Here is a 15,076-nt window from a genome sequence, read left to right as displayed (position 1 = left end):
TAGGGAGTATGTGAGTGGGGGCTTGGCTGTGTATTAAACTTTGGTCAGACAGTCACTGATAGCTCTTCTAGCCCATTCTTGGAATTCTTTCCGATGGAAACAATCCGCCACTGATTCCAGTGTGTCAGCACAGTCTGTCCCTCCACCCCCTAACTTCTCAATGACTCTTGAAGTCAACCACACCAACACACACACTCTCTCGCTTCGCTGTCTCATTCTCTCACTCTCCCTTCTACTCCCAGCACCATTCCCCACATTCACACACTCACATCCGGACCCGACCACTCACACACCCACCACACACCCCCTCTATCTCGCTCAAGCATAGTAGTGTATCTTGGTTGACACAGTGGCTTATGCGACAGTATGAGCTCATGCTGGCTCTCTCTCTCTCTCTTTCGCTCTCGTCCTTTCTCTTTCTGACATCTTTAACCCCCTTCACCATACTGGTCTGTTGTTCTAGTAAGTTTCCCATAATTGACTGCAGTTACATTCACTGCCTCACGTTACATGTTATGTAATGTTACATGACATTACAACAATTCTTATAACCTTGTTATCTGTTTTGTGCCCAACCATGATATGCTTGCTGAGTGTGCAGTGTGTGTGTATGTGTGTGTGTGTGTGTGTGTGTGTGTGTGTGTGTGTGTGTGTGTGTGTGTGTGTGTGTGTGTGTGTGTGTGTGTGTGTGTGTGTGTGTGTGTGTGTGTGTGTGTGTGTGCGAGCACAAATTTGCAAGTACGTTTGTGTGAGGGTTTGTGCGTTTAAGACTGCTTTTTTGTGTGTGCCATGTGCGTAAGGGAAAGATTATTTTCCCATGGTTCCTCAAGTGTGAGAAGCAAGTAGAGCTCTCAGGGCATGAAGCAAAAAATCTGCTAGTTATTTATACCCTGTCTGGAGACTGGACACCAAGAGTACACATAGCTGGCACAACCAACCAGGGGAGAGATACGCACATAGGGGCATAACGAGAGAAGAGACAGAAGAGATGAAGAGACAAATGGGTAGACATAAAGGAGGGGTGGGGGAGATCAGAGCAAGGCTGGGCCAAGACAGAGCATAGCAAGAGGTACATTGGGCCAAGGGATCGAGCATAGCTAGGAAGTACATTGGGTTCATCAACAATCACATGAATGATTTGGTGACTTTCAAAGTAGGCCAACAAAGGTAGGATAAGGATAGGGAAAGTGAAGATTTGAAAGCAGAAATTAGTTAAGGGCACAACAAAGGAGCTTTGTCTCTGATCGTATTATGTCAATTTAATCAATCTATGCTTGCACATTGTTACACATGATGGTATGATTTTTTTCAACAAACCATTCCAGAGATATGATGTATAGTCAGGCAGTATCTTTGAGGTCAGGGAGGTTCTTGGGTTGTGTGGGCATGTGTCTTTACCCCACACAAGTGAAAGTACCAAATTCATTATCAATACACCCAGTGTGGCAAAGAGACTGACTCATTGACTGGTGTTCAAAACAAAGCCTCAATGATTTGTAAATTAATCAAAGTCAAACACAATCAATACTTGGAAAAGGTACCTTCAACTGAAGCAATCCCAGCAGACAGTAATACATAGCCTATATAGCCTACACAAATGTGCAATACTGCATGCATAATAGGACAGACACTGCCATCTTGTCCCAGAGTTTTATGAGCTTTGATCAATTACGGATGTACTTTTGTGTGTTAATGTGCTAATCTGTAGCTAATCTGTCTATTCATATCAATGACAGGTTATGCTCTTCCATAACCTGTCATTGATATAAATAGACACCTTATGCCCCCCCTGATCTGTAATGCCTGAAGACCAGAGTGGAAAAAACTGGCTCAAATCACCATTCTAAAAAAGAGAGAAGGAGAAGAGGTAGAGCAAGAGAGAGAGAGAGAGAGAGAGAGAGAGAGGGAGAGGGAGAGGGAGAGGGAGAGAGGGAGAGGGAGAGAGAGAGAGAGGCAGGTGAGCTATCAGTTCAGAACAGAACAATGGTGACTGATTTAACTATGGACATTTAGAGGTGTCAAATCAATGTTATCATCAGTGTTTTAACGCAGATGAATCTGGATAGAAAGAAGGCAACAGTTCTGAATAATGACATGTATAGTGACATGTAGAGAGTAACAACAGAAAGACAGGGGAAATTGAAATGAGACAATTATGCAAGACCCAGTAAGAGAGAAGAAAGGATGATGGTACAGAGGAAGTGTCAAATAAAATAAAATAAAATTGCATTGGTCACACACACGTGATTAGCAGATGTTATTGCGGGTGTAGCGAAATGCTTGTGCTTCTAGCTCCGACAGTGCAGTAATATCTAACAAGCAATATCTAACAAATTACACAACATATACCCAATACACACAAATCTAAGTAGGATTGAATTAAGACTATATACATATGGACGAGCGATGTCAGAACGGAACAGACTAAGATACAGTAGAATAGTATAGAATACAGTATATACATATGAGATGAGTAATGCAAGATATGTAATCATTATTAAGTGAATGAGATACTGTAGAATAGTATAGGAAACAGTATATAAATACAAGATGAGAAATGCAAGATATGTAAACATTAAGTAACTAAGATACCATTGAATAGTATAGAATACAGTATGTACAGTGTGGGGTGAAAGAGAATAAGACTTGAGTTAAATCATCCTTTTTCCTTTTCTGAACCCAATGCTCCCCTTTCTCATCTCCTCTCTCTTCTCCCAAAAAGCACAAGGGGTCAGAAGGGACAAGAATGTATTTTCTTTTTAAACATAAGATATTCTTTTCCTCTGCAATAAAGAATCGCTAAAGCGCTATCTATAGCTAGACTCATTTGAAAATAAACCCAAAACACTGTCCAATGCCTGAAAAAATACATTATCTGTTTCTCTCACAGCTGGGTTCCATCACAGACAAAGTGAAATTATTATGTTCTTGCACTAGCATGAATATATTGAATGTTATTACAGATATTTTCACCCTATTTAACATCCAGGTTTTGCATTAAGAATCTATTTCTTCTGAGACATGGAAGGATAGCCTCCCGCTGAGTGTCACATTGACATGTTTAATTAAAAGCCATGTAGGCTATTTCAGGAGGGACTTCTTGTGTCACCTCTTAAAATGGTGCATTAGCTTAAATACTTATGTGGCACTAATGATGGATCATGTGATCACGGGTTTTCTTTTTCAGCTTGAGCTTGCAGGCACCATTAGGGGCTCCTGAGTGGTGCAGCAGTCTAAGGCACTTCCTCTCAGTCCTAAAGGTGTCACAACAGACCCTGGTTCGATTCCAGGCTGTATCACAACCGGCCGTGATTGGGAGTCCCGTAGAGCTGGCATTGAAACAGAATGCAGTGAGGTTGTTTCACAGCACATATTTCATGCTCCTTCTGAAGTCATGCGCTGACCCTTGAGAAGTTTACTGGTCAACCCCTAGTCAGACACTCAGACACTCAGATAAAGTGCATGCCACAGGGAACAGGTCATGGAAAGTCTTGAGTTTGACTAAGTGCTACTCATAACACATGCTTGCTTGAACATTTGCAATGCTCTAAAAGGCTTGGTGTTTGACTAGAGGAGGAAGTTTAAGAAAGCTGTTTGAGTCCCCTTCGACACAAACACGCGGTCAACTTTTCCTCACCCAACCCACATAAACAGCGTCCCCTGTTGGCGCGTGCGTGCAGGGACGGGTGAGAGTTGGAAGTTGAGAGGTCATAGTATGAGGTAAAAAGGTAGCTAGCTGGTGCTGCGATAGCTGCAAAGCTTGCATCCATCTCGCGCTGTTAACTTTCATAAATGCAAGTTTTATAACCAATAATAATAGTTTTGCTTCTACTTAGCATGCGTTTACTACAACCAGGCGTCAGAAAAATTGTTTTCGCTTCAGCAACTGGTTTTATGCTTGCTAACGCTAGCTATCTAGCTGGCTAGTATGTCGCAACCAAGTTGTTGACATTTCGTCTGGCCGCACCCGACTGGTGCTCATTTGTAGCGAATTTGGTGTGAAGAACATTCAGGTGGGTGGCGATTTTTTTGTGTTTTATGTTTACATTTCTTACAATGTTCTGGTATTGACTGAAACTTTGTTTTACGAAACAGTTTGCAAATCAGTGTTGTCAAACCAACTCTTGCCAGCATCTGTTAGTTAGGCTAGCTAGCTAACAGGCTAGCTGTAATGGACTGGCAAAGCTGAGCTAGCTAGCTAATTTAGCGTGTTAGCTAAGCAGCTAAAAGAAAAGCAGACGCATATACGTTACTTAGATTACATTTCAGGTAAATTATTACTTTGCTAGTTGGTTTGTCCAAAAAAACAAAACAAAACAAATAGCCAAACAATTGGCTATGTTTACAGCTGACAGTATTTCACAGGACACATTGTAATTTGTGCAGGTGTGCAGAACTAGGTATTCCATGTGAAGGTGGAGAAATAGGCTTCATTGCAACCAGTTAAGGATTTATCCAGTATTGTATCCAATAATCCCTGTCTTTGAGTTTAAATAAAGGTGTGCTGTTAGATTGCGAAAATGGCTTGGCTCATGATAAATGAAGTCTAACTATCCTTTTGATTCGTTTTTTTTGTTTAGACTAAATCATCAACCTAATTAAACTGCTTTCTCTCTGTTAGTATGAGTTTTTCACAGGGATTAAGCAGAGCCCATTGATAAACTCACATGCCCTCTGTCACCAACCCAAATCCTCAGTGGTGATGTCCATTAGCGAAATGAGCAGGCAATCTCATGATCTTATTTCAAGCATTTCTAGGCCTATTCACTCTTGATGGTATTTTTGAAGAGCTTTCAGGTGGTTGTTATCCACGCACATTCACAGTACACACACGTTCTTCACAAGGTGTTTCTTTCAGGAGGAGGGAAGGCAGTGCTTTATGTGGTCCTCTGTGGGCACGGTATCCTGGCCAACTTCCCTGACCCTGATAAGAGCCCTAGCTGAATGGTTTAGCTCTCAGATATGAAATCATCACTACACTGGCACCATTGTGCTATTCAAGTCCAATCAGTGTGTCCTGTCTATTTCCCTGACTTCGATGACCTACTGAAGTGGAATAGCCCATGTGATGCAATTCAAGTGCAATGGACATTGTACTGTGATACATGGATAATGCCACACTTGTAACTACTGGTTAATAATTGGGCCACAGTTAGGCCTAGTTAATGTTGTTGAGATCTTCTCAGTTCATTTTGAAAGTAGGCTGACCTTAGTCTACTGTATGGACTGACTAGATCTACAGGCAGTGCAGGGCTTGAAATTCAGGTACATTTCTCAGTGGCTAAACTGAAAGCTACTGGCTGGAATAACAAAATATATATGTAATACTGGCCTTGGCCAAGATCTCACAAAGCGGATAATAATTTAATTACAATGTGTCATATTTACACTGAATGTTTGGAGGGGAAAAATAAATAAAACCTGTGCAATCTAAAAAAGGGTGTTAATTTTAGTCATTAAGTTAGAGACCATTGTGTTTGGCTAATGGTGTGTTTTGTGCTCCAGGCAGTTGCTCGTAAATCTAATGCCTTCCGCAGACCACTCGTAAAACAGCTGTTTGTCGGTAATGCTTTTTTGCCCTCCCACACCACTTTATACACAGAAGATCTCCGCTAGACATAGAATCACCGTGTTTATCCATCTCTCTGTGATCGCCAATAACTTAACGAAGTTAACGACAATTACAAAGTTCCCAATGTCTTTGCAATTGTTACAAACAATGGAAGGATAAAAAAGATGCTTCAAATGAAAACTGAGATGACTACCTATAGTATAGGCCTATATACAGTGCATTTGGAAAGTATTCCACAACCTTAGTCTACTGAATGGACTGACTAGATCTACAGGCTGTGCAGGGCTTGGAATTTCCACATTTTGTTATGTTACCGCCTTATTCTAAAATTGATTAAATTTATTTATTTTTCCTTAATCTACACACAATACCCAATAATGACAAAGCGAAAACAGTTTTTTTTTGAAAGTTTAGCAAATGTATAAAAAACACAAGTATTCAGACCCTTTTGCTATGAGACTTGAAATTGAGCTCAGGTCCATCCGGTTTCCATTGATCATCCTTGAGATGGTTCTACAACTTGATTGGAGTCCACCTGTGGTAAATTCAATTAGTGGGAAAGCACACACCTGTCTATATAAGGTCCCACAGTTAACAGTGCATGTCAGAGCAAAGAGCAAGCCATGAGGTCAAATGAATTATGCATAGAGAAGACAGGATTGTGTCGAGGCACAGAACTAGGGAAGGGTACAAAAGAAATTCTGCAGCATTGAAGGTCCCCAAGAACACAGTGGCCTCCATTCTTAAATGGAAGAAGTTTGGAACCACCAAGACTCTTCCTAGAGCTAGCTGGCTGGCCGCCCGGCCAAACTGAGCAATTGGTGAAGGGCCTTGGTCAGGGAGGTAACCAAGAACCCAATGGTCCCTTTGACAGAGCTCCAGAGTTACTCTGTGGAAATGGGAGAACCTTCCAGAAGGACAACCATCTCTGCAGCACTCCACCTATTAGGCCTTTATGGTAGAGAGGCCAGACGAAAGCCATGACACCCTGCTTGGAGTTTGCCTAAAGGCACCTAAAGGACTCTCACCATGAGAAACCAGTTTTTCTGGTCTGAAGAGTGTCTTCACTGACATTTTCAATCTGTTCCTGACTGAGTCTGTAATACCAACATATTTCAAGCAGACCAGCATGGTCCATGTGCCCAAGAACCCTAAGGTAACCTGCCTAAATGACTACCGAACCGTACCACTCACGTCTGTAGCCATGAAGTGCTTTGAAAGGCTGGTCATGGTTCACATCAACACCATTATCCCAGAAACCCCTAGACCCACTCCAATTTGCATACCGCTCCAACAGATCCACAGATGATGCAATCCCAATTGCACTCAACACTGACCTTTCCCACCTGGACAAAAGAGTGAATGCTATTCGTTGACTACAGCTCAGCGTTCAACACCATAGTGCCCTCAAAGCTCATCACTAAGCTGAGGACCCTGGGACTAAACACCTCCCTTTGCAACTTGATCCTGGACTTCCCGAAGGGCCGCCCCCAGGTGGTAAGGGTAGGCAACAACACATCTGCCACGCTGATCCTCAACACTGGGGCCCCTCAGGGGTGCGTGCTCAGTCCCCTCCTATGCTCCCTGTTCACTCATGACTGCATGGCCAGGCAGAGACCTGGCAGTGTGGTGCAAGCATAACAACCTCTCCCTCAATGTGATCAAGACAAAGGAGATGGTTGTGGACATCCAGGAAAAGGAGGACCGAGCACGCCCCCATCCTCATCGACGGGGCTATAATGGAGCAAGTTGAGAGCTTAAAGTTCCTTGGTATCCACATCACCATCAAACTAACATGGTCCAAGCACACCAAGACAGATGTGAAGAGGGCACGACAAAGCATATTCCCCCTCAGGAGACTGAAAAGATTTGCATGGGTCCTCAGATCCTCAAAGTTCTACAGCTGCACCATCGAGAGCATCCTGACTGGTTGCATCACTGCCTGGTATGGCAACTGCTCGGCCTCAGACCGCAAGGCACTACAGAGGGTAGTGCGAACGGCCCAGTACATCACTGGGGCCAAGCTTCCTGCCATCCAGGACCTAAATACCAGGCTAGGTCAGAGAAAGCCCTAAAAATTGTCAGACTCCAGCCACCGTAGTCATAGACTGTTCTCTCTGCTACCACACGGCAAGCGGTACCGGAGCGCCAAGTCTAGGTCCAAAAGGCTTCTTAACAGCTTCTACCCCCAAGCCATAACTCCTGAACAGCTAATCAAATGGCTACCCAGACTATTTGCATTGCGCCCCACCCCACCTGACTTTTACGCTGCTGCTACTCTCTTTCTATGCATGGTCACTTTAACTCTACCTACATGTACATATTACCTCGACTAACCCTGTGCCCCAGCACATTGACTCTGTACCATTAGCCTCTGTATGTAGCGAAGGCTATGGTTATTTTACTGCTGCTCTTTAGTTAGTTTCTTAACTGCATTGTTGCTTAAGGGCTTATAAGTAAGCATTTCACTGTAAGGCCTGTTGTATTCGGTGCATGTGACAAATAGCATTTGATTTGATGAATCCAAGATTGAACACTTTGGCCAGAATTACAGGTCAATCAATTAATCGGCATGGCAGATTTTTAAGTAGGGCCGATTACAAGTTTTCATAACAATTAGTTAAAGGACTTTTTGGTCGACGATTACGTTGCAATCCATGAGGAGACTGCGTGGCAGGCTAACCACCTGTTACGCGAGTGCAGCATCAAAAAGGACATTGTGGCTGCATGGAGCCAAGATAAGTTGCTAGCTAGCATTGATTTTTCTTTATAAGTTAAGTTTTTAATCTTCACATAATCACCAGTTAGCTACACATGGTTGACAATATTACTAGGTTAAATAGCTTGTTCTGCGTTGCATATAATCAATGCGGTGCCTGTTAATTTATCAGCAAATCACAGCCTACTTCAACTTGATGATTTAACAAAAGCGCATTCGTGAAAAACACAACAGTTGCAATAATGTACCTAACCACATCAATGCATTTCTTAAAATCAATACTCAAGTATATCTTTTTTTTAAACCTGCATATGTAGTTAAAAGAAATGTAATGTTAGCAGGCAATATTAACTAGGGAAATTGTGTCACTTCTCTTGTGTTCAATGCAATCAGAATCTGGGTATATGCAGCAGTTTGGTCCACCTGGCTCGTTGCGAACTGTTGAAAGTAGAGGTCGACCAATTAATCGGAATGGCCGATTTCAAGTTTTCATAACAATCGGTAATCGGTATTTTTGGACAACGATTTGCCGATATTTGTTACAAAAAATTATATTTGTTTGTTATATATATTTTTACACCTTTTAACTAGGCAATTCAGTTAAGAACACATTCTTATTTTCAATGATGGCCTAGGGAACGGTGGGTTAACTGCCTTGTTCAGGGGCAGAACGACAGATTTTTACCTTGTCAGCTCGGGGATTCAATCTTGCAACCTTACTGTTAACTAGTCCAACGCTCTAACCACCTGCTTAACCTGTTAGGGCTAGGGGGCAGCATTGACACGGCTGGATAAAAAACATACCCGATTTAATCTGGTTACCACTCCTACCCAGTAACTAGAATATGCATATACTTATTACATATGGATAGAAAACACCCTAAATTTTCTAAAACTGTTTGAATGGTGTCTGTGAGTATAGCAGAACTCAAATGGCAGATCAAAACCTGAGAGATTCCTTTACAGGAAGTGGCCTGTCTGACCATTTCTGGAACTTCTTTTCCATCTCTATCATTTACTAAGGATCTCTGCTCTAACGTGACACTTCCCACGTCGTCCATAGGCGCTCAGAGCCCGGGAAAAAACAGAATGTCGTCATTCCAGCCCCAGGCTGAAACACATTATCGCCTTTCTCAAGTGGCCGATCATGGGACTCTGGGCTTATGCGCGTGACCCCGACCGCCCCCGCCTTTGGGATTTTTTCCTCTGTTTGCCGAAAAGGAGATTCCCTGTCGGAATATTATCGCTTTTCTACGAGAAAAATGTCGTAAAAATTGATTTTAAACAGCGGTTGACATGCTTCGAAGTACGGTAATGGAATACTTAGAATTTTATTGTCACGAATTGCGCCATGCGCGTGACACTTCTTTACTATTTCGGATAGTGTCTGGAACGCACGAACAAAACGCCGCTATTCGGATATAATGATGGATTATTTTGGACCAAACCAACATTTTGTTATTGAAGTAGCAGTCCTGGGTGTGTATTCTGACGAAGACAACAAAAGGTAATGAAACTTTTATAATAGTAAATATGATTATGGTGAGTGCTAAATTTGCCGGGTGTCTAAATAGCGAGCCCGTGATGCCTGGGCTATGTACTTAGAATATTGCAAAATGTGCTTTCACCAAAAAGCTATTTTAAAATCGGACATATCGAGTGCATAGAGGAGTTCTGTATCTATAATTCTTAAAATAATTGTTATGCTTTTTGTGAACGTTTATCGTGAGTAATTTAGTAAAATGTTAGCGAATTCCCCGGAAGTTTGCGGGGGGGTATGCTAGTTCTGAACGTCACATGCTAATGTAAAAAGCTGGTTTTTGATATAAATATGAACTTGATTGAACAAAACATGCATGTATTGTATAACATAATGTCCTAGGGTTGTCATCTGATGAAGATCATCAAAGGTGAGTGCTGCATTTAGCTGTCTTCTGGGTTTTGGTGACATTATATGCTGGCTTGAAAAATGGGTGTCTGATTATTTCTGGCTGGGTACTCTGCTGACATAATCTAATGTTTTGCTTTCGTTGTAAAGCCTTTTTGAAATCGGACAGTGTGGTTAGATTAACGAGAGTCTTGTCTTTAAATGGCTGTAAAATAGTCATATGTTTGAGAAATTGAAGTAATAGGATTTTTAAGGTTTTGAAAATCGCGCCACAGGATAGCAGTGGCTGTTACGTAGGTGGGACGAATTCGTCCCGCCTAGCCTAGAGAGGCTAACATTGCACTCCACGAGGAGCCTGCCTGTTACGCGAATGCAGTAAGAAGCCAAGGTAAGTTGCTAGCTAGCATTTAAACTTATCTTATAAAAAACAATCATAATCACTTAACTACTCATGGTTGATGATATTACTAGTTTATCTAGCCTGTCCTGCGTTGCCTATATGCGGTGCGCATTTGTGAAAAAGGACTGTTATTGCTCCGTGTACCTAACCATAAACATCAATGTCTTTCTTAAAATCAATACACAAGTATATAGTTTTAAAGCTGCATATTTAGCTAAAAGTAATCCAGGTTAGCAGGCAATATTAACCAGGTGAAATTGTCACTTCTCTTGCGTTCATTGCACGCAGTCAGGGTATATGCAACAGTTTGGGCCGCCTGGCTCGTTACGAACTAATTTGCCAGAATTAAGTAATTATGACATAACATTTAAGGTTGTGCAATGTAACAGGAATATTTAGACTTAGGGATGCCACCCGTTAGATAAAATACGGAACAGTTCCGTATTTCACTGAAAGAAAAAACGTTTTGTTTTCGTGATGATAGTTTCCGGATTCGACCATATTAATGACCTAAGGCTCGTATTTCTGTGTGTTTATTATAATTAAGTCTATGATTTGATAGAGCAGTCTAACTGAGCAGTGGTAGGCACCAGCATAAGAATATGTACACATAAATATATGGATGGTCAATGACCGAGCACCATAGGCAAGATGGTATAGAATATAATATATACATATGAGATGAGTAATGCAAGATACGTAAACGCCATTAAAGTGACTAGAGATCCATTTATTGAAGTGGCCAATGATTTAGAGTCTGTATGTAGGCAGCAGCTTCTCTGTGTTAGTGATGACTGGTTAACATTCTGATGGCCTTGAGATAGAAGCTGTTTTTCAGTCTCGGTTCCAGCTTTGATGCACCTGTACTGACCTCGCCTTCTGAATGTTGCGGGTTGAACAGGCAGTGGCTCGGGTGGTTGTCGTTGATCTTTTTGGCCTTCCTGTGACGACAGGTGATGTGGGTGTCCTGTAGGGCAGGTAGTTTGCCCCCGGTGATGCAATGTGCCGACCGCACCACAATCTGAAGTGCCTTGCAGTTGTGGGCGGTGCAGTTGCCGTACCAGGCAGTGATACAGCCCGACAGAATGCGCTCAATTGTGCATCTATAGAAGTTTGAGGGTTTTAGATGTAGACAAATTTCTTCAGCCTCCTGAGGTTGAAGAGGCGCTGTTGTGCCTTCATCACACTGTGTGTCTGTGTGGGTGGATCATTTCAGTTTGTCTGTGTACGCCGAGGTACTTAACTTTCCATCTTCTCCACTGCTGTCCTGTCGATATGGATAGGTGGCTGCTCCCGCTGCTGTTTCCTGATGTCCACAATCATCTCCTTTGTTTTGTTGACGTTGAGCGAGAGGTTGTTTTCCTGACACCACACTCCGAGTGCTCTCACCTCCGCCCTGTAGGCTCTCATCGTTGTTGGTAATCAAGCCCACTACTGTTGTCGTCTTCAAACTTGATTGAATTGGAGGCGTGCATGGCTACGCAGTCATGGGTGAACAGGGAGTACAGGAGGGGGTGGCTGAGCACGCACCCTTAAGGGGCCATAGTGTTGAGGATCAGCGACGTGGAGATGTTTCCTACCTTCATTCTTACATAGGTATGTATTCCTTTTGTCCAGATGGGATAGGGCAGTGTGATGGCGATTGCATCGTCTGTGGACCTGTTGGGGCGGTATGCAAATTGGAGTGGGTGTAAGGTGGAGGTGATATGATCCTTGACTAGCCTCTCAAAGCACTTCATGATGACAGAAGTGAGTGCTACAGGGGCGATAGTCATTTAGTTCAGTTTTCTTTGCCATCTTGGGTACAGGAACAATGTTGAATAGTTCTTGTGTTCTGCCTATAGGACGGTAGGAGCATTTGCCAAAGGGAGGGCGGGGGAGGGCCGTGTTTGCATCGCGGAAATTAGAGTAGCAGTGATCCAGTGTATTACCCGTACAAGTGCTGCAATCAATATGGTGATAGCATTTAAGTAGCCTTGTTCTCAAATTTGCTCATGTTCATTCAATTTAGTTTTTTGTTTAGCTACCGTCAAATTTTTGCCTCAGGCTATACATTATGAACTATCATGTGCGTAGTGATGCACCAAATCTTTAGTGCATTTTTATAGGGTAAGCATTAGGGTTTCTCAATTTGGGAAATATTCAGAGGTGGAAACTTTCTGTGGGAATTAACGGGAATATATGGGAATTAACGGAATATATGCATATTAATACTATTTAATGTTTTTTGCGTTGGATATATTTACCATATCATATGGCGACAAACACAAACCTTTTACCTTATAAGTAGACAATTAAATCCTTCCAATAGAAATAAAAAAACTATTTGGTTATGAATTGAACATTAATTAAATGAGTTGACTCTTCACATGATTTCACTGAATAAAATGGAATATTGAATGATCCCCAATGACATTTTTACATTTTACATTTTAGTCATTTAGCAGACGCTCTTATCCAGAGCGACTTACAGTAGTGAATGCATACATTTCATACATTATTTTTTTTTTTCTGTGCTGGCCCCCCGTGGGAATCGAACCCACAACCCTGGTGTTGCAAACACCATGCTCTACCAACTGAGCTACAGGGAAGGCCAATGAGCCATCGCATCTCCAAAAAAAAACATTTTCAACATACGTCTGTAAAATGATAGTCTATAAACTAAAGCTTTGGTTGTCTTCCTCTCAGGCTTCCATGTCTTCTCCCTGGACCTCAATGTCCACCTCTTGAACATCAGTCTCTGAGGCCTCATCTTCACTGTCACTTTCTAACCTTGTTGAGGATGGCTCGTTGTCAGGCTCAAAAAGCCTCAAATTTGCCCGGGTGGCCACCAATTTTTCAACCCTTGTATTGGTCAGCCTGGTGTGTGTGTGTGTGTGTGTGTGTGTGTGTGTGTGTGTGTGTGTGTGTGTGTGTGTGTGTGTGTGTGTGTGTGTGTGTGTGTGTGTGTGTGTGTGTGTGTGTGTGTGTGTGTGTCCCAAACAAGGGCCAGTTGTGCTCTGAGGTGGCTGATGTTGGTGGGATTTGGAGGATGATGGAGGCAACAGGGGAAAGAGCCTCAGATCCACAAAGTCCCTTCCACCAGGTGGCTGATGCAATATGGCAGTCATGCTAACATATCTCATCTCCATCCAAAAGCCCTTGCTTGGAAGTGTACTTCGCCAGACTGCCAAGAACCTTGTCCTCATCCAGGCCAAGGTGGTGAGACACGGTAGTAATGACACCATAGGCCTTGTTGAGCTCTGCACCAGACAGGATGCTCTTGCCAGCATACTTGGGGTCAAACATGTACGCAGCAGCGTGTATGGGCTTCATGCAGAAGTCTTCACAATTTTTGATGTATTTCAGAACTGCAGTTTCCTCTGCTTGGAGCAACAGTGAAGTGGGCAGGGCAGTACGGATTTCTTCTCTTACATCTGCAAGCAGTCTGAACATCAGACAGGATGGCATTGTCTTCCTCAATCCGTGCAATGGCTACTGCTATAGGTTTCAGGCTGCTTACCACTCTCTCCCAAAATACATCATCCAGGAGGATCCTCTTGATGGGGCTGTCCATATCAGCAGACTGTGATATGGCCATTTCTTGGAGAGACTCCAGTCTCCAGGAGACTGTCAAACATGACAACACCACCCCAACATGTGTTGCTGGGCAGCTTCAAGGTGGTGCTCTTATTCTTCTCACTTTGCTTGGTGAGGTAGATTGCTGCTAGAACTTGATGACTCTTCACATACCTAACCATTTCCTTGGCTCTCTTGTAGAGTGTATCCATTGTTTTCAGTGCCATGGTGTCCTTGAGGAGCAGATTCAATGCATGAGCAGCACAGCCAATGGGTGTGATGTGAGGGTAGGACTCCTCCACTTTAGACCAAGCAGCCTTCATGTTCACAGCATTGTCTGTCAACAGTGCAAATATATTCTGTGGTTCAAGATCATTGATGGCTGCCTTCAGCTCATCTGCAATGTAGAGACCGGTGTCTGTTGTCCCTTGTGTCTGTGCTCTTGTAGAATAGTGGTTGAGGGTGGAGATGATGTAGTTAATTATTCCTTGCCCACAAACATTCGACCACCCATCAGAGATGACTGCAGTACAGTCAGATTTTTCTATGATTTGCTTGACCTTCACTTGAATTCTGTTGAACTCTGCATCCAGCAAATGAGTAGATAAAGCATGTCTGTTTGGAGGGGTGTATGCGGGGCGAAGAACAGTCAGAAATCTCTTCCAATACACATTGCCTGTGAGCATCAGAGGTGAACCAGTGGCGTACACAGCTCAAGCAAGACATTAATCAGCATGTCTCTGACTACGTTCCTCCATTTGAGTCAAACAAAATTCTGATTCCAGGACGACCATGAGCTGTTGCTATCGATAAGGTGTCTGATTCATCATTTTCACCTCGAATAGAAGTAGAGGGACTTTTGTCACAGGTTGTGAGCGCTGAGGGAACTTTGTGCACTTGGCCAGATGATTCTGCATCTTTGTTGCATTCTTCACATAT

The 15,076-nt window shown here is 42.8% G+C and overlaps 1 protein-coding gene across 1 annotated transcript in view; it reads left to right on the top strand.

The window, feature by feature from the left end:
- Positions 1-3,693: 3,693 nt before the first annotated feature.
- The window catches only part of lclat1 (lysocardiolipin acyltransferase 1), a 28,792-nt gene continuing 17,409 nt past the window's right edge, over positions 3,694-15,076 (top strand). The window contains exon 1 of the mRNA XM_014193975.3: positions 3,694-4,013. The gene's annotated coding sequence lies outside the window, so the exon portion shown is untranslated. The remainder of the gene's footprint in view (positions 4,014-15,076) is intronic.

This window comes from Salmo salar, chromosome 01, assembly GCF_965601325.2.
Source record: "Salmo salar chromosome 01, fSalSal1, whole genome shotgun sequence".
NCBI lineage: Eukaryota > Metazoa > Chordata > Actinopteri > Salmoniformes > Salmonidae > Salmo > Salmo salar.
The sequence above is the reverse complement of the archived record's forward strand: the minus strand, read 5'-3'. Positions and strand labels throughout refer to the sequence as shown.